This window comes from Nasonia vitripennis, chromosome 2 (genome assembly GCF_009193385.2).
Source record: "Nasonia vitripennis strain AsymCx chromosome 2, Nvit_psr_1.1, whole genome shotgun sequence".
In the NCBI taxonomy this organism is placed as follows: Eukaryota; Metazoa; Arthropoda; class Insecta; order Hymenoptera; family Pteromalidae; genus Nasonia; species Nasonia vitripennis.
The window spans coordinates 7,637,312-7,656,022 of NC_045758.1; the positions used below are offsets into that span (position 1 = coordinate 7,637,312).

General features: G+C 43.3%; 1 long non-coding RNA gene across 1 annotated transcript; it reads right to left on the reverse strand.

The window, feature by feature from the left end:
* Window positions 1-1,324: 1,324 nt before the first annotated feature.
* LOC116416192 lies at window positions 1,325-2,794 on the reverse strand. The gene is made up of 3 exons (XR_004226723.1): window positions 2,574-2,794; window positions 2,304-2,473; window positions 1,325-2,220 (listed from the first exon to the last, which is right to left on the reverse strand). It is a non-coding gene; the product is annotated as an uncharacterized LOC116416192 (long non-coding RNA).
* Window positions 2,795-18,711: the final 15,917 nt, after the last annotated feature.

Below are 18,711 nucleotides of genomic sequence, written 5' to 3' on the forward strand. Positions count from 1 at the left end.
TTTCTACTGGTTTCATTTTCGCAGCGGCGATTTTCATTTGAAAGAGTGAATAAATACTGCTTTATTTTCATAATAAATAAAACGCATTTTTGAATTATTTTACGCCGTGCCAAAGATCCGGGTAAATATTTGACAAAAATATGTTTTTATATACATACGCGTATACGTGCGATCAAAAACAAACACTTGCTGCGGAACTACCATGCGAGCAATCGTTTCATGATAAAAAATTCGCTTCCGTTTTTACTTTACGTTCGAATTCAGGTTGACTCTCGAAACCGATAAAAAAAGTGTCGTAACAACCGCTGCAAAGTTTCTCGCGAGATTTCTCGTTGTTTATATTTCGAGAGATATATTTTAATTAACAGCAAATAGTTAGCAGACGAAAAAGTCGTGTCAGCGAGACGCGTCAGGGAAAATTGAAAATCCCCATTCATCTTCGGGGATACACGTAGCTTCCTGAAGGCAATATTTTCCGGTTATCGGAATATATACGCGAGCGACCAGTGTTTTCAAAAACTATTCAACTCGCGAGATCCGTCATAAATATCGGCGACGCGGTACTCAATTTTTCGATTAATTGATATTTACGATGTATCGATGGTGCATGCGACGAAATCGACTTATCGCTTGTAAATCATCGCCGTCTACGCTAATGACTTTTCAAAATATTGTTCGGGTATCAATTAACGGACGCGCGTACGTCGGTCAGAATCGGTATTTGTTTCGTTGTAAAATTAAAAACTCTATATTAGTCTGGCGATCTATGAATCAAGGATCCTCGCGTCGACCTTCACCTTCGTTCTTGTATACCCAGCAACATCGCCCAAAGTACTGAACGTAGTCAAAGTTGGCTCAGCGGCGTTTGATCTTTGCTGCTGATGTCGCTCCTGTGCTCAGAGCTACATCCATTCAACGGGGCGAGCACACGATTAACAGGCATCTAATCCAAGTTGCCTAATTCGCCGACAGACATTCGCCGTGTCGCAGCGATGCTCCTTTGTTCGCTTCTCTCAGTCTACCGCGAGGAGGATGAGGAGAAGGAGGAATAGCGGCTATAGTCGAAAGCTGCTGTTGCTACTGGCCAATTGACGTTCATTTGATTATAGAGCACGTGTTTAGTGGCTAATATTCCTGGAAACGACGAGCGTCGCAAGGAGTCCGGAGGAGGTGAAGGATCAGACGGAGCAAAGCGTTCTCGGGATCGATGGGTATGGTGATGCGTGAGCTGGCTGACTACGGCCGGTTATCCGAATGCTCGGATGGATTGCAGGAGAACGTTGCAAACTTTGGTGACTGGGATAATTTCGTTGTCTACAAACCATTTGTGTCGAAATACATTTATTCTAATTGATTTTTTACATATACTAGGAATGAAGGCGCGCTTCGCGCGCTCTTGATTCTATCTCTGTTTAATAACTCTGGTAGAAAATTCACTATAAGTGTTGGGCGGCACACTAACTTCTGCTAATATTTTATAAGCATTTGATACATTACCATACCCGCAATGCTATTTTAAAATAAATAATTCCCAATGTCGTCGTCATTAAGGTTTGAGTAGTGAATTTGAAGAAAAGTTCAGTATAAGAGTCAGTGAGTTCGTCTATTATTACAATTCAAAGGGCATTGTATGATGATAGACTTAAACTTACTGACTCGGATACTGAACTTTTCTTTAAATTCACCTCTCAAACCTCATCGAAGGTGACTTTGGGCATATAGAGACACAGTATTATATCTTCATACTTTTCATTCTTTTAATTGCACTTCTCACTGACATTTCAATAAACTGAATAATATTCACACACATTATTACTACTTTTAAATAGGGTTATGGTGCCACTTTTCAATACACATGTTTTAATACTACACTCTTGGTAATGATTAATTTACTAAGGTTTCTTGCTAGTTACATTTCATATATTTTTTCTGCCATCGAGGTTTCCAAATTTCATTTTAAACACCTCAAATATTTCTACCAGGGTTATTACTGTTTTGAGGTTATGAATTTAAAGCGCGCGGTTCTGATCTCGTTGCCTAGACAACCAACCAGCAACCAATCAGAATCACGTATTAAATGCTTCACAACAAAGTCCATCATTTTTTTAAGAGAGGAATTTATCTACTTGAAGTGTCGAAATCGTCGCCTATTTGAATTGATTGTCCCGACGACGGTATTACATAATCGTCTAATATATCCTAATATAATCGATCCGTCTTCTGAAAATTATTAATTATTAGATGAACGTTGAACATTCAAGATTTGTAAATTTACAAATGACATCATATTTGAATCGTTATACCTTATTCCCACGTCTTCAATCCTCGCAACCTTACGATGAAGAATTCTACGATAGTTGCCGCAAGCATCACGTCTGTAACATGGACGTGGAGGAATGTATATCATTGCATGTTGCTCAATTGTGGGCATGGTTACGTTTGAAGTAAGTGAAGGCTGTCGTTTTTAAGATCTCTGTATGCACAATTAGTGAATTAGGCTTATTAGTTTAAAGATAATAAGGAACCATGACACACATGAAAAAACAAATCATTAATTATATTTTCATACAAACCTCTGCATAATTCTCTTCGCTGTTTGCTAAAACCACTGTTGATATGAAATACAAGCACAAACTTATTAACAGAGGGTTTTTCATGGTTATTTCTTATTAAGGCTTCCCTTCCGTTATTTTAATGTTAAAATGTATACTTTGGAATATCCGATCGCTCGAATTTGCGCACTGAAACTGAGTCTATGACAAGTGTCGCCCAATACATTATCAATGATCTAAGCTAGCATATACTTATCTGTGACCAGACCGTATGCAAATCATGCGATGTTATGTTATCATTTATCTCCAATTAATGCAACTACGAGAATGTTTCAGCTTACTATCGACATTTGCATTACATATTTTCATTTGCACAGTATAATCATACCACTACATCTCTCTTCATATCACTGAGTATATATAGAAAAGTATATCCACGGAGCCATATCAAAATCCGCATTATATATATACTCTTATCAACACCAGATATACCACGTCTCTTGACACTTTCAACGTTTTTCAAAAACAGCAGCGATTCTAACTGGCATACGGCGCACTCAAAGCTCGATGAAAGCGATACTGTACGCAGAACCAACTTCACCCATCGATAGCCTAGACCTTTAAGCTTTTTCTAAATATTTTTTTATCCAAAATTCGATTGACCGAAATAAAAATTTCATATCCACTCCGTTCGTTCTAGTTTTTGCCTCTTCGCCAACAATCCAATCATTTTTCAGCCTTTCATTCTACCAAAACAAATTTTCTCCACCGCCAGCTTGAAAAGGCAAGCAATACCGACAGAGCAATGCCACGAAAAGTCAAGCAAAACTGGGATGCATAGTTAACACCGCGAAAGCAAACGTTGCATAGCGTCAATTCGAAGCGACGTATCATCGTTCGAACGGCCTGTGTACACTCGTAACTTGTATAGTCCAAGCGACATCGGCAAACTAGAAGCTCAGTTACGGACCCTCTGCAAAAGGATTCGAAAACTCGGACGCTTCCCTCCTATTTACCACTGTAGCATGTATAAGCAGTATTTTCGACGCTGCATCGCGCGCCAAAACTTTCCCGCACACGTAGAATCGTTCGCCGCGATAATTCAATTCTCGAATGCATCAGTCAAACGGCATCAGAGTTTCAATCAAAGCCCTATTCCGCGCACAACAAACTCGACGTCGAAAGCACGCCCTTACCTATATATACTGTATATACTTACTAAACCGCAATGAAAGCTCAAACACGTGCCTACCCAAGGAGTTTAATTTGCGCACTTGAGTGACTGCAGCGGCTGTATAATACCTGTACGAATGGTTGCGCTCGACTCGCGCGTCGAGTACAGTAGCCAAGCCAAGTCGAAACTCTCGCGCTGCGAGGAATGCAAGAGGAGAAGTCTATGTACGCGGAAAGTTGCGCAGGCCAAGGGTAAGAGGCACGACAAGTCCTCAAGGAAATTTACCGGATGAACTGGCGCTGCTTCGCGCGAATTTTCAAATTGTCGAAATTACCGCAGGGAATCCGGACTGTTGGGACACTGCGGAAGGGGCGAGTTGACCTGGATAATAATTAATGCAAATTAAGCTCGCATATCGATTCTTCGCTTATAGTTTCCCTGTTTCTTTATTCAAATTATTCGGTTCGCGCCATACTCGGGAGGGAAAAACATCAGCGCCGCGTATACGAGCTAAAATAAGCTCGGCTGCAACGTAAACAGCGACGTCCGCGTTTGTTTGTTATTTGTAAGCAAAGAAAACTAGACGAAATGTTGAAGTGTATTTTCGTGTAAAAAAAAAACACTGAGCTCGCGATCCAATTTCGCTTTTGGTTTTTCCATGTGCAGCTCTTGTCTTTGATATTGCAATCTGAAGCAGCTTATGTTGAAAAGATTAAAAGTTATCCTGAAAAAAGCGAAACGTACACCCTGCTGATGGAAAAATATTGCGAAATGACAAATTTCTATAAGATCGATCCGAGTTGATACGCGGAGCTTTAATACTGACAGAAGCTCGTCACGAGTTATCATCGCGCGCGGACCGATTTTTCAGGATAAATATGACGCGCTGCATAAAATAGTTCCAGGCGACGAGCAGCTCTGGAAAAAGCTTTGACTTCACGGCATCGTCGGATAAACGAGACCAGTTTCACTGTCTTCGGGTGGGATACGCTAGACTCTTTTGCATTGCCAGCTACCGAAGTTCATCATGGCAGAGTATCGTATTTATCGATCCCCTTTGTGATATATAATATTATACCCTCATCAGCAAGCGCATAGTATTGAGATACTCTTTTATGATTCAGAACACCTGAATAACAACAAGTACCGAAACGATCGATACACATCGGTGCGAGCAAAATTTTTCTGCAGCCGCAGGCATGTGACGTGCAAGCATTTCGACAGCGCTTTTAGCGCTGCAGCGACATCGAGTACAGGTATGTGTATACGTATAGAAGCAACAGACGCGCGGCTGCTCGCGACTAATTCGATTTACCTTCCATTTAGCTGGCTGCGACGCGCTTCCTAAGGCTTAGAGACAAAAGGAGTAGGCCGACGTACGCGGCATCTGGCGCTTCGTTTCGCCTGTATACATACATATTGGATGAAGCAAAGCTATATATGGCGTGGTGCTGTCGCGGAGACGGGGTATAATTTATTTATACAGGTCGCGACGGATCAGTGCCGTTTTTGGCGCCCGATCCACCGGATGACTTCTTTATGGGAGGAATGAAGATTTCATATGGTTATCATGACGCGGGATGTAGAGGCTCCCGATATAGCTGTTACGGACCGATGAAGTTTACTCGGGATGCATCAGCGGGAAGTTGAAAGTGGATTTCTATACTAAATTTTGTCGGGAATGGCAAAGCGAGCACTTTCTGATTCCCGTCGACTTTTCTCGAGATGTGGACGATTTTATACAGAGTAAAACGAGGCGATTTAAAAATTATTGCAACGGAATGCTGGATCCAAAGCGGTGAACAATCCGTTACAGTATCTTTGTTTAATTGAACCAAAGCCCCGCGCGCAGAGCTATAGCTTCCAGGACATTGTCCAAAATCGTTTGATGAATGAACGCCGATATAAGCCCGCAATCCGATTGCCGCAACGACTCATTTACTCCGATGCGGTTCCCGTATATCCGCCGTAGAGTTATTTCTGTGGTGCAGGCACCCAGGCTGAATCAATCGAGCGAATTTCGATTTTACATATGGCCCTGGCCAGCTTCGATCTTAATCCTCTGTATTATCGTTATTCACGACCATTTACACAGCTGTAACCACTGTAACACCACTCGCGAACCAACATTTTACAGGATTCCAAATTGATTTCAATCCATATGATAATTTGACAAAAAGTTGTAAATCCGTGATCCAATTGACCAGTGCATCCGAAAAACTAATTTTTTTTCGCTCGAATCGAAATCCCGGTGATTATTCATCGCACATACACATGTGCAAGGCATCGCCTTTAATTTCCCGCAAACAAGACAGCGACGCAAATCGAGCGACGCGCGCGCTTCGAACCGGAGCAAATCTAATACCGAAAACGTATATGGAGCAGCAGGTTTCTCTCTCCCTCAATCATGAGGTGATAAATTCATAGATTTTTACACGCGAAAAGCGCGCGCGCGCGTTCGTGACGCTATTTGCATAGACGCGCGGACATTTCTCTTTCGGCGCGTTTTTCACCTCCGCCGCCGCGCGTACAAAGCCTTATCACGGTGCGCTGAAATGCACAGCGGAGCCGCGCGACGGCGAAGAGCGGAGTATAGGCGTTGGAACAAAAAGGCTATCGGTTTGTCGGAAGATAAAGCTGCGGTCGACGTGAGTGTTTTCTCTCGCTGCCTGATTTGTCTGTATGAAGAAATGAAAAGCTATACATGAGGAATATTGCAAATACCGGTGTAGCAACTTTGCAAGTAGAACGGCGTATGGTCAGACGAGATGCGCGTATCGATTGCTTACAACGTCGCAACGAAAACAAGGTCATTAACCAGTTTGCTCAAAGCGCGTGAATTTCCGCGTCAGCGCGCACTTTGCTCTCGAGTTCGACTTGGTGTAACGTTGGACTCTGATAATTGGCTATCTAACGTCGCTGACTCGGTATACATCTGGCGACGAACTCGACCGATTCCATGCTTTTGCTTTGATTATGCTGATCAACAGTGCAGTCCCAGTCTCGATTTACAAGGGAGAGCTTGTTCGGGGAAGATGAAAACAAATATAAGTACATTGCTGAAAATGGGATGAAAAGTCGACCTCAGTTGTTCCAGTTTTGTCCGGCTAATGCTCACGAATATTCTATAAATGTGTCACAAATACGTATTTACGTACGTAGCTATTATTATACTGGGAATACGACCCTCTTATCGGGCTGCAGCTTTATATAATTATCGATTATCGGAAAAGTCAAAACTTGCACTGCCAGTCAGCTTATTTAATTAACAATCGGATAGCCTGTTTTGGAATTCAGCGAAACACAATTATGGTTAGCGAAAGCGTTAAAAGCTACTACTCGATGCAAAAATTAATTTTCGAACGCTTCATTATACTTATCAAATCGATTGTCCCTTGCGATTTATGCTGATTATCAATATTTGCAAATTCAGCTCTCTCAAATCACCAACAATCAACGCGTCAAAACATTCAACACCGCAGAAATAACAAATACCTCGACGGTCCCCCCCGAGAAAGAAAAAGCTCTCACCGCAAGCACCACGACAGCACTACAGGACAGACTATATATGCAAATATACAGAAACGAGAGGGTCGACGAGCAGTGGATAGAGTGAGAGAAAGGGACGTGGTCGCAGCAGAAAATCGAGGTAACTCGCGCAGGAAACTCGTCCGGTGCAGCTGCTCTAGCGACGCCGTTAAATATCCTGGGCTGCAGCGAGCAACAGTCCTGGAAACGGCTGCGCCATTAAACATTTCACGCGTGGAAGTGGCAATGACGGCGTACCGGCTCGCTCGCTCGGCAATTCCCGAAGAGCCCACCGGAGGCGAGTCTGACGCGACCGGCGCGCAGGAATCTTTATAGGGTTGTCATGGTGATTTCCATGAGAGAATGTCCTGCTGCCTAGCTTTCTTTCCACGAAAATCGGGAGCTCGTCGCGAGAAAGCATTGTGTTTTCCATTCGATTGCATTGTTACTAGCTTGCATATTTAGACACTTACACCCGAGCGATAAATAATAGAGAGCACACGATTCGTTGTACAGGCTTATAATTAAACGTAAACATTTTAATTAAAGCCAGAATCGATGCATAATATTCTGATAAAGGGAGACGCTTATTTGTTCGAGCGCCAATGACGTCCTACTGTATTTATATAATAATACGCCGAGCTTGCAACACGAGCTTCCACTTTTTCCACCGCGTGGTTCGTGCCTCTGATTGCATCGCTCTCGGCATTTTTTAAATCGCAAAAAACACACCCCTCTATCTTTGTAATACGAGCACAGGCTTGTGAAACCGGGTGCACGTGTGTCGCTTGATACGACAACTCTCCGTTTTTTTCCAACTCCCCCCTTTTTCGTTCTTCAAACGGACTCCACGCGCTGCTGATTATTTCGTCCGGCAGAGAGGACCCCCGGACACGTTGTTTGCCAAGGGAAACAAAATCCGTGGCCATTTTTTATACACGCAAGACACTTATCACACACAGTGGGTATTTACATAGAACATCTGAGCGATGCAGAATAAGGCGAGGAGTGAAATCGAAGCCGCAAACTCGTTCGCCGCATGGATACCTACCTACACGTGGGTTATCGGTAACCGATAATTGAGCCACTGGTCGCGCCGCACTCGGCTCTCTCTCTCTCTCTCTCCCCGCATTAATTTAACTTTATCTTACAAGCCCGGCTATTAGTGGAATTGAGGAGAGGCGTGCGCCGCTCGCCGGCTTTACGGCTACATAGAAGCGTAATCGAATTCATTAGAGCATTAGCTGTGCCTCTCCACTCGCTGATGATCGACTGTTAAATCGTAAATATAGTTGATAGAAAAGGGATAGGGGAAGTGTTTTGCGTTTTAGACGGGACACATCGTACGAGCCGAGTTTAACGGGAACTTGCGGCAGCACGTGCTCGCGATACCGGTGTATTTTTACCTAGGCAAATGATACTATGTGACGATGTAATAATACTGTTGTTGAAATTTCACGCTGCGCTGGTTTTGCAAACGATTATCGCGACTTTTTACAGGCTTGAAAAAGCTCAATATCGCGATTCAAAATCCATCGTCTCGTCAACTTCAACGGCACAAACAGCAACGTTACAGAACTGCCTCTCGCTCGAACGACTTCTTCAGGCAAAACACAGCCACATATTCGACTGACTCGACCTGTTTTACCCGCGCGCAGTCGTACCCGCAGCTGCAAAGGCCCGGAGCGTAAAGACCGGAGCCAATAATAGCCTTCGCGTCTACGTAGCCCGAATGCAAAGCTTATTAAGCCGCCGCCGCCGCCGCCGCGAGGGATCCCTCGATCCCGGCTTTGGGATTAGAAGGCAAAGCGAGACAAATCAGCCCATGGTGTATAAAAGAAGCGGGAGCGAAAAAGAGCAAGCGAGCACGCATAACGCGACTGGAGCGAGCTGAAATTCCAATTTGGCGCTGCAAGCCCCTGCCAGGAAAAGCAATATGAGCTTTAGCTCGCCCGCAAGCTCTGATCGACCTCTCGTCGCGCTGTGCGCGATCTCTCTTTCTCTCCGCCTCTGTTTCCCACCTTTTGTTTTCTTCCTCTTTTTTTGTATCGACACGTTCGAAAACGTTTTATTTAACGGCGCCGCTTCAGCCTTGGATTATTCCGGCTTTAGCTCTCTTCTTTCTTTCTTTCGTCGGGGAATGAGCTTTTGGGCGGGTACCGGAGAGGGAGTTTTAAGTGAGCGGAAAGTCGGGGATGAATTTTTATTGAATCACCGCCGAGAGAGCTAGAAGGCTTGCACCGCAGAGAAGTATAAAATTGTCGCCTACTGCGGGGATTTCGACTTCAGTTTTCTCTTCTGGTTAAGTTTTAAGTTTATCCGGAAAATTTTAATCCGCACTTTTTCGACATCGAGCAGTTATAAATTCATCGCGATAATGCAGCTGTAATACCCGTTAATAGCTCGCGACGCGGAAGCGGAAATAGCTGCTGTGTTATATTTTTAGCCGGATGGAAGCTTCGCTGCCATCCATTTCCGTATAATAAATTATCTTGATAATGATCAATAAAAGTGTTTTATTATAATAATGTTGGGGCGAGCCGTAAAATCGATAATGATAATAATAATATACCTGCGACTGATACCGCATTAACCGTATCGTACGTAACTCGAAACAATTCAGCCGCGCGGGTCGATCTCGTCGAGTAAATGAAAAATAACCAAAGCCATTATTAATTGCTGTTTTTACTGCACGGTAAAATTCGCCGAAATTTAATTAAATCGGCTGCTGATATAATGAAAGCTTATACACCATCTACCCACTCATTAAAACTTTATACTTTTTTTGCAGAATAATTAAATTCAACGAAAAATAACATCTCACCGACACGTTCCACCGCGGCAGTTACGCTCCGGAGGTATACAAAGCTTGCTCGCAGCCAAATCCAAGCCCAATTAATCCACGACGAAAGGTTGAGCGGTAAGCGGTAATATACACACCCGCTGCGAGAGCACTAAGCGACTTATTCCGGCACGCACTCGCACCGACCAATTAAGCCTCACCAACCGCTCGACTGTCGCGTAATTACATTCTCGCAGCTCGTATAGCGCAACGATCGTTAAAGGCGTAGTCAGTCCACCTGCTGTGCACGCACGATCTTGTGGTTCATTCGCCAGAGAGAAAAACGCTGATTGAGAAGTCGTAATGGTTCGTCGGCTGGAACGAGCATACCGCTGGTATAAGCTGCTTGTGGAACGAGAGTTAGGGGTTATACGATCCAGTAGTAATAGTAGCGTTTGGTCGGACGCAGTGTATACGACGTTGTGGACTACTTTGTGGTGGAAACTGTTTATTGTTTTTATTAATGAAAATAATTCTGGGAAAAAAGAATCAAGTGCTCTTATAATAAAAGCAAATATGGAGCTGCTTTAATCTTTGAGAGCATGCGCGCAACGCGTGACGTCTCTGTGTACAGACATAATTCAGAGCACTCTAGGTTGCGAATCTATACAAACAGTGCGAGAGGTAAACAATATTATGTTGAGCGAAACCGTCACGCGGCGGATAAGATTTGTGGGCATTGTTGTATTTGTCCAGAGAAAATTGAAAATATTTCATGATTATAATGTTTAACATTGAGAAAAAAAAACAACGTAAAATAAATTTACCAAGAATTATCTTCGAATCGAAATCGGAGCTTTTAATTCACACAGAAAATCAAGCTTCGATTCTTTTTTTCTCTCACCCCTCGGTACACAGTAAGACGAGAAGGTATCCAAAGCGTAATATCTCTCCGTGACACCATCTCAGTTGCCGTAACGACGCCAATAGCAGTTTTCTTGCGAAACGTTACGTCGACCGGATCTGCGACGGCGTTAACTTTTTTCTGCGACATCGCAAGACAAAGTGAGCAATGGCTTAGCTCCGACGATCGAAGTACGAGTGACGAACGGCGCGATGCATTTACTGAACGCCTTGGCGAAGGGACAGTTACGTTTACAAATGAAGCACGGTTCAGCGAAACTTTCGAGGGATTAGATCGCCTGTCCATGGAAATTCGCGCGAATGGACATTAGTTCTGCATTTTTGGAATAATCGATGAACCGCTAACAATTTTTAAAGAAAAATGTCAAATTTTAGAGACGGTTTAAAAAATAAATAAAAGTCGTGCTTACTCTCCAATCTTCATGATTTTCGGATAATTCACTGAGAATAAGAATACGTAAAACGAAACTATCATCACTTAATTAACCCCTTAATTAACGCCCGTAACCTTATAGAATTATTCATTCAGCAAAGGCAGGAACTGCGCAGTAGTGTGCTCATCCAGTTCCTCGACAGTTTTAACGAGAGTCACGCGAACTGTGATGATCTCTCCTAAAAAACTTTTTTACTACCGTACACTCTCGACGAAGCTCTCTGATAAGGAATAACGTTCGCGAGCTTAACGGTTCCGGACGTCGCGTTAATTCCGCGCTCACGCGTGTAAAATACAACCTGGACGTCGTCTGGCTCTTCATTACCCCCCTTTTTTACTTTGTTTTTCTAAACTCGTTGCGTTTTTACATCTAAATATCACGGCTGGACTGAAGAGAGCTTTGCCTCGGGCCACCGTTGGGCAACTTTTATGGCGCGAAGCCTGCTTAATTAAACCGGCAGAGAGCCTTGCGATAAACAGTGACGGCAAAGCAGGGTGTATCCGTCTGGTGAATAGGGGACAATAATGTTTTCTTTATTTAAAGAGGAAATATGAATTTCGCGCTGATTATAATTGTGTAATTTCTGCGTTTGTTTTATTCTGGAATTTTCTTCTTTCTTAATTAGAAAGCAGGCATTTCGCGAAAATTTATAAAATTTATATAATCGATAATCATCTGGCCCAATTACAAACCCGAGCATCCTTTCTTTCCGTATCTAGCTCGTTGAATGAAGCACATTTTGACGATCGCCTAAGTAACGTACGCCCAAACATTAATTGCAACTAATAATTCAGCCCGAAGAAAGAGGAAGAGAAAAATCCGTATAAGCTGCTTGTACCTCACCGGGGTTTAATGCGATTCTCGAAATTATGACCACGAGTGTTTACGATGCATGGCGCTTCGTAGAGCTTTTATGATCGCGGCTCGCTTTGGACACTATAAAGCGTACGCTTTATTTTCTTCGCCTATATACTTAGGCGACTCCGGTACACGCACAATGGGCCTTTATACGTATGAGAGTAACGAGAGTTTGGGCGGTTCGGGAGCTTTCGAAAAGTGCCTTTTTCGAATACTTTGAAATTTTGATGCGTTGAAGCTTTGAAATCGTGGAACCAGCGAGTTAATCATATTTTCAATAAAATAACTATATTCCCGTTGAAAAACACGTATAGCTCCCGAATATAATATTTCTCGGCGAATCCTTTTATTATTTTCCAGTATCGCAGATTCCATTCGATCCAATATTTTCTGCTTACGCCTGCTTTGCCGAACATTTAATTTTTAATTAACTACAGAAAAGTTTGGCTCGCGATGAATATGGATTCTCTCATATTTCCGATATTCCGCTGCTGTATCCTTAATTTTTTTCGTTTTCAGTTGTTTCACTCAAATTGCACTCATATATCCGCGAATTCCTCGAATCGAATCAATACAGCGCCATCATTACGCAAACACTTCATCCTTGATAAGCACGCACATCAATTTATAGATCGAGCAAAAAATCAACGAAGCCCGCGATGACACCGCGTCTTTCGTATTGACTTTCTTCCAATGCTTTCTCTCTCTCTCTCTCTCTCTCTCTCTCTCTCTCTCTCTCTCTATCTATCTCTCTCGCGCGCTCGACGCCCGAGGAAAGGAAAATCTTTCTTTTCTCCTTGCCCGCGCGCGAGAAACAGGCCTGTGTGTCGTGCCGCACTTCCGACACTCCCTGTCAATTTCAATGCGACGACTATCCCCCTCCTTCGTCTTCTCGCTCGGTTCCAAAGCCTCCCTCCTGTGGTAGGCACGACGCTTCTTATTTATTTATATGACTTTGATATTTTTATCGTTGGAGGGGGACTGCATTCCGACTTTCCAAAACGGATTTACGAACTTCGCCTCGGCCTTCTATGCTTCCTTTTTTTTTAGTCGCGACGTATAGATGCGCGCGTGCTAAAGTTTCCATTCAAAAGTTTCTCATAGGTATAGGCGTAATGGTTTCCAGGACGTTTGTTGGGCAATATGCAGCGCCTCGCAGATATAAAGTATGAGACGCTGAGGCTGTTTTCAAAAGTTTCGACTAGCGGGGACTGAGTGAAAAATATACTTATTAGTTTCGAGCGCGGGGAAAAGATCTTCTGGTTCGTTGAAAATATTTTAATGACATACCTAATGGCCATAGCCATCGGAGTAAAAGCACGAGAAAAACGATTTGAGCACAGAGAAGAAAACTCCATTATGCATTGTAAAAATTCCTCATCATCCACCTAAATTGATACCAAGCATTAATAACCATTAACTTTAGAAGTACAGCTGCGGGACGCGAGCCCCATTTATGAACGAATAAAAAGCTATCGTGACATCGCACTCTCCATTTAACCTAGACGAAAAAACCCATTCGAGAATGGACTCACCGCGTGAATACACAACAAACTCAGGCGGTTCATCGCTCATACAGGTACAAGGTGCACTTCGGCAGAATCCGAATCAGCTTTTCAGCCTCGCAGCACACGTTGTGTGACGAGAGGCGAGACATAATTGGGCCAGATTGAATAATGCAGCTCGACGCCCACAATTGGTTTTCGCTTCGCTTGGCTGGAGGTCGATGAATTCGCCGAATTCAGCGAAATTGGGAGCTCGTTAGCGTAAATAAATTATATATGGGCTTCGCGAGGAAAGGTGAATGCATACGACTGGTATAGGGCCATAGAATATAAGTTGAGTTCAATTAGAATAAAGTTTCCGTTTTACTCGTTTAGTTTATTTCGACGATTGCATTTTCGTAATTAGAGCAGGCATTCGCTTCTTAATGCGAACGTAATCACCTGGAAAAAGCAGAGCGCAAAGCTGCTTACCGGGCTCGTTCTCTTATTTCTGTTAATTTGAATGTAAACGCTGTAAATCAGTAGCACGAAATAATCACAAGTCGTATTCGAATCATGACACCGAGGTGTTTTATTTAGTGACATTCGGCGCGAACGACAGGCTGAATAAATGAAAACGAGTATAGAGCTTTCGCGATCGCGATCGAACGTCGGTTTTTGAGTTGGGATTTCGCGGGATGCAGCGTGGGTGGAAGCTTTAATCTTTTATGGAAGACCGACGGATTCGAAATAGTCCGCACTATAAAAGTTAAGTTTTTTAATATATTTTGTAAAATTTACACCAGAAGCGCTAACATATAGCTTAGCTTAATGTTTTTTGAACATTTATAGACAGGTTTTATGGTTTCATATTTACAAACGTTTTTATTATTTAACGTAATTTTCCGAGCAAGTTCGCGATAATCAAAAAGTATTCACGGGATAATACTCGAGTGAAATGTGTAATACACGTTGATTCATTTTATAGTAGTGAGAAAATTAACGGAAATGTGCCGGCTTTTGACCCACTTTTTGTGAATAATACCCAATTGAAAATGCGAGAGGAAATGATTTTAAATGTTTTAAAATGAAGTAGGTAAGTTTTAGCCAACGCTCGGATGGGCCGTTAAAAAAAATCTGCTTTAATTAACACAAAGAAAATAGAAATTTTTCCTCTAGAAGTGCCGAATTTCGGGACAACGAATATTTTTTCATAATGTGCTGTAAAATTCTAATTGAAGGCTGGCTGCTGCGCCTTTTGTTTGACATGTCGGACGGTAAGCTCGACTTACGTAAATGCAGGGGAAAAAAATTCGGTCAAGAATCGACTGGGTGTAATCCTATTTTTAGTCATGATTTTAGCAAGCGACACGCGAGCTTTCTGTGCGTGTGTATATATATATATATATATATATATATATATATATATATACACACGCACACCCTGTAGCCTATTTTCTTTTAATGAAGCTCGCCATTATCTTTTATCTTTATGATGGCCTATCACCTTCAAAAGTATTAGTTAAATCGAGTTAAAGCCGTTGAAATTACACCTTTTAGGAAGTGTAAAAACGGAGTATTACAGATTATTTTCTTCTGAAAAATGAGGCTTGGTTTTTACTGTTATTAGCAACACCTTTCCTCGCGATTAACCCACACGAGAACTTCTCATTCTATAGTATCAGTTCAGCTCGCTATGCATCGACTATATACTTTTAATGTACCGTCGAATCCATTATCGTCTCAAGTTATTGCCCATAAAAAATTTGTTTTCCACGACGCTCCGCAGACATCGTCGAAGCCGGCCTCGTACGACCGAAATAAATAAAGATCACACTCCACAAAAAAGCTCTCATAAATACATTCGATAAAAATACTACCCTAAAAAGGCATCTCATAAAACAACATTTCTGTTCCACGCCACGAACGCCCTTATGAATCTTCCGAAAAAAAACCGCAAGCTCGAAAATCAATGCGCGCGAGCATGCACTCGCCTCTTTCTCTTGTGATATCGATTCTCAGCTCTTGTCGCCGAAAACTCCTGACCGAATTCCGAAGGGCGCGCTTTCGTACAAAAGCAGGCATCGATGACCCGTGCGCCGCCGCCGTCTGGTTGTGCGTGAGCCATTGTTTATCCGCATGTATATGCGCGCGGCCGATCGTTAAGATTATCGCTTGATAGATGTGTGTATGCACGCGAGAAAAGTCGCGCGAGCGATACTCGAGACGCGGGGAAGCTTGAGACTATACACACGTGATGCGATGAAAGGCCCTCGATATGAGAGTATAAGGTATATGCGTGACGGCTCGAGAGTTTTGTGTATTCGAGGAATTCTCGGGGGAGACGGTTTATACGTGTGAAGAGCACGAAGACGTGTGGGCTGCGCCGAGGAGACGTGCGTGTGCTATGCTTTGGTATATGCTTGGAAGATTACGTCTGACCGAAAGTGGGTTATTACGGGAGCGCTTCTTGGAGTGAACGTAAACTTTGTCGTGAGTTTGTAGATACGTTTCAATAAGCCGAGTTTCTTTACGCAGTTTTTACACGATTGTTTTTATTATATAGATATTTCAGGCATTACAACATTTCAGCGCAACTTTACGAATGCGAACGCATGTAATTCACTGCTCTTTTTTATTAGACTACACTTGAACTGTACGCAATATTAGGTTGCATACATGTTATGGGTACAATAACGAAATTAAACTTCCGCCAACACAAATATTGATCAATTCTACCACAAAACGCAATTCAATTAAACAATATTCGATCCTACTCCCATTCAAAATAGCAACCGCGCAAATCGGCGATATCACACATTCAAGAAACCCGCAATTTTCTTCAACAATAAAACGCATTACGCAATCGATTGGATAACGTCGACCCTTTCAGTGTGTCGAAGACGACATCGCGACCAGGACGAGTCAGCAGCACCTCCGCATCACGCGATCCTCCGTATATTATAATGGAATAAGCTTCCATTAGTCAAACGAGCTTTTTGCGCTTCATGTGCCGTATAAGGGATAAAGCCACGGCTCTAGAATTCCCTGTCGTGATTCATTCTCTCGCCTATACGAGCAATGCACCCGCAGGATGTGCACTGCACACAATGCGCCAGCGCAACGACGGGAAATCGATTCCCAGCGTTACAACATCCCGCGCGATGAATTTAACTCGCGGAGAATAAGAAGCAAGCTGGCGACGACTTGTTTATTCCCCGACCGCGCGTTTACTCGGCTTATTCGAGCGCGACGTCGTTTTGGCAGAAGCTACTACGCCGCGGTTAAACAAAGGTCTAATGTAGGCCAACGGGACTATACTCGTTTTCTCATTCCTCCTCGGCGTTAATTCAATTTCCGTGCTCGCGAGCTTTTTTCTAGTTTCCAAGCCTGATTATGACTGAGAACGACTGCCGGCGCGTGTATGCTGATGAGAGTTGCTCGGAATAAATAGAGAGTTCTAGGAATGGCGAAGAATAAAAAAGTAAAAGCTTGGAATAAACTACGTAACTATGAGGAACTGCTTCTCAATGGTAGCAAAAACTTAACTGCCGACTCCTCGACTTTTTTCCTCCCTCGACAGTCGAGCACACGGAAAAATCGACCCACGAGAGCTGCTAATTAGTTGCGTCGAGGTCTTACGCGCACTGCAGTCGCAAGAATTTCCGTGCGGAGCTATAATTCTTAATTAATTCGACGTCAGCATACGCGCGGAGGTGTAAGCTTGTATTGTCGAACTATGCGTGGAAATTCGATGAAAAATAAACTCGATCGATTAAACGGACGCAATACGGAGTACACTCGCGTGTGGGTGTGCTTTTCATCCGTAAGCGGCTTCAAGATGCGAGAGACATCAAAGAAAAAGTTTATCGTATCCGGCTGTATACACCGCGCGTGCTTCCTCATCGCGCAGATAAGCTTTGTGATGCTGAGAGAGAAGTTTCGACGGATAACGTCGTTGGTTAACTTATTTGCTTTGGAAGAAGGCGCTATCCCGCTCGGATTTTTATCGCGGCGCGAAATTTAGCTCAGTGTGTCGCTGAAACGAGCGGTTAATCAACGCGCGCGATGCAGCGCCGATAACCATTGTAATTGAAGCTTTTTCGACGAAATCGCCTATACGCGCCGTTTTTTCATTATGCAACAGCGAACAAAAAAAACTATCGCGTTGCACGCAAGCTCGGCTGATTAAAGTTTCTCATCACCCTCGGATACCCAGGAGGGCCCTCTGGGATTGCACTATATTCGTACACCACCGTATGTCTTTCGAAGAATCAGCCGGCCGGCGATTAGAAGAAGCACTACGGGAAAAGCTCGACGCTGGAAAATTCAGCGGATCATCGTCGCCTGCACTCATCCGTGAGAGCAAGCGACGAGGTCTTATCTCGCGGTGGCGCCTCGTAAGCTCTTGGGGGCAGTAGGTAGTTGATGGATACGCAGACTCACACACACACATAGGATTGCGCTGTATTATGAAAAACACCCAGCGGCGGGTCAGGCCAAGCGTGAAAGCTGTAAAGAGCGATAACAAGGGGGCGAGCTTTATGCATCAGCGATGTATAGTGCGAGGAGAGGAACGAAGGGTGGATATAACAATGCAACAGAGGTGGATGATTTTATTCGGAGATTGATCGGTTGTATATGCCGGGAAGTCGAACTGTCAAGGCTGATTATTCTTGGGAAAGAATGACGTTCGGGAGGTTTTTTATTCTTAAATGTGCGGGGGGAAAGTTGAGCTTTGATAGTCGGCACGTTGAATTCAATGAATGAGTATTTACAATTCCAGTGTCGAGGGGTCAGTTGGCTTGGGGTGAATATAATTAATTCTTATATTGATTTGTTATCTTATATTTATGGCCATAAAGGGGGGAAGTCGCTTATTATCGTCGCACACGTCCGAAGATACTGGCACACCCATAACCGAAATTTTAAAATTCAAAGAACTTTTCTACATGCACTCGCCGGCCGGCAGCGA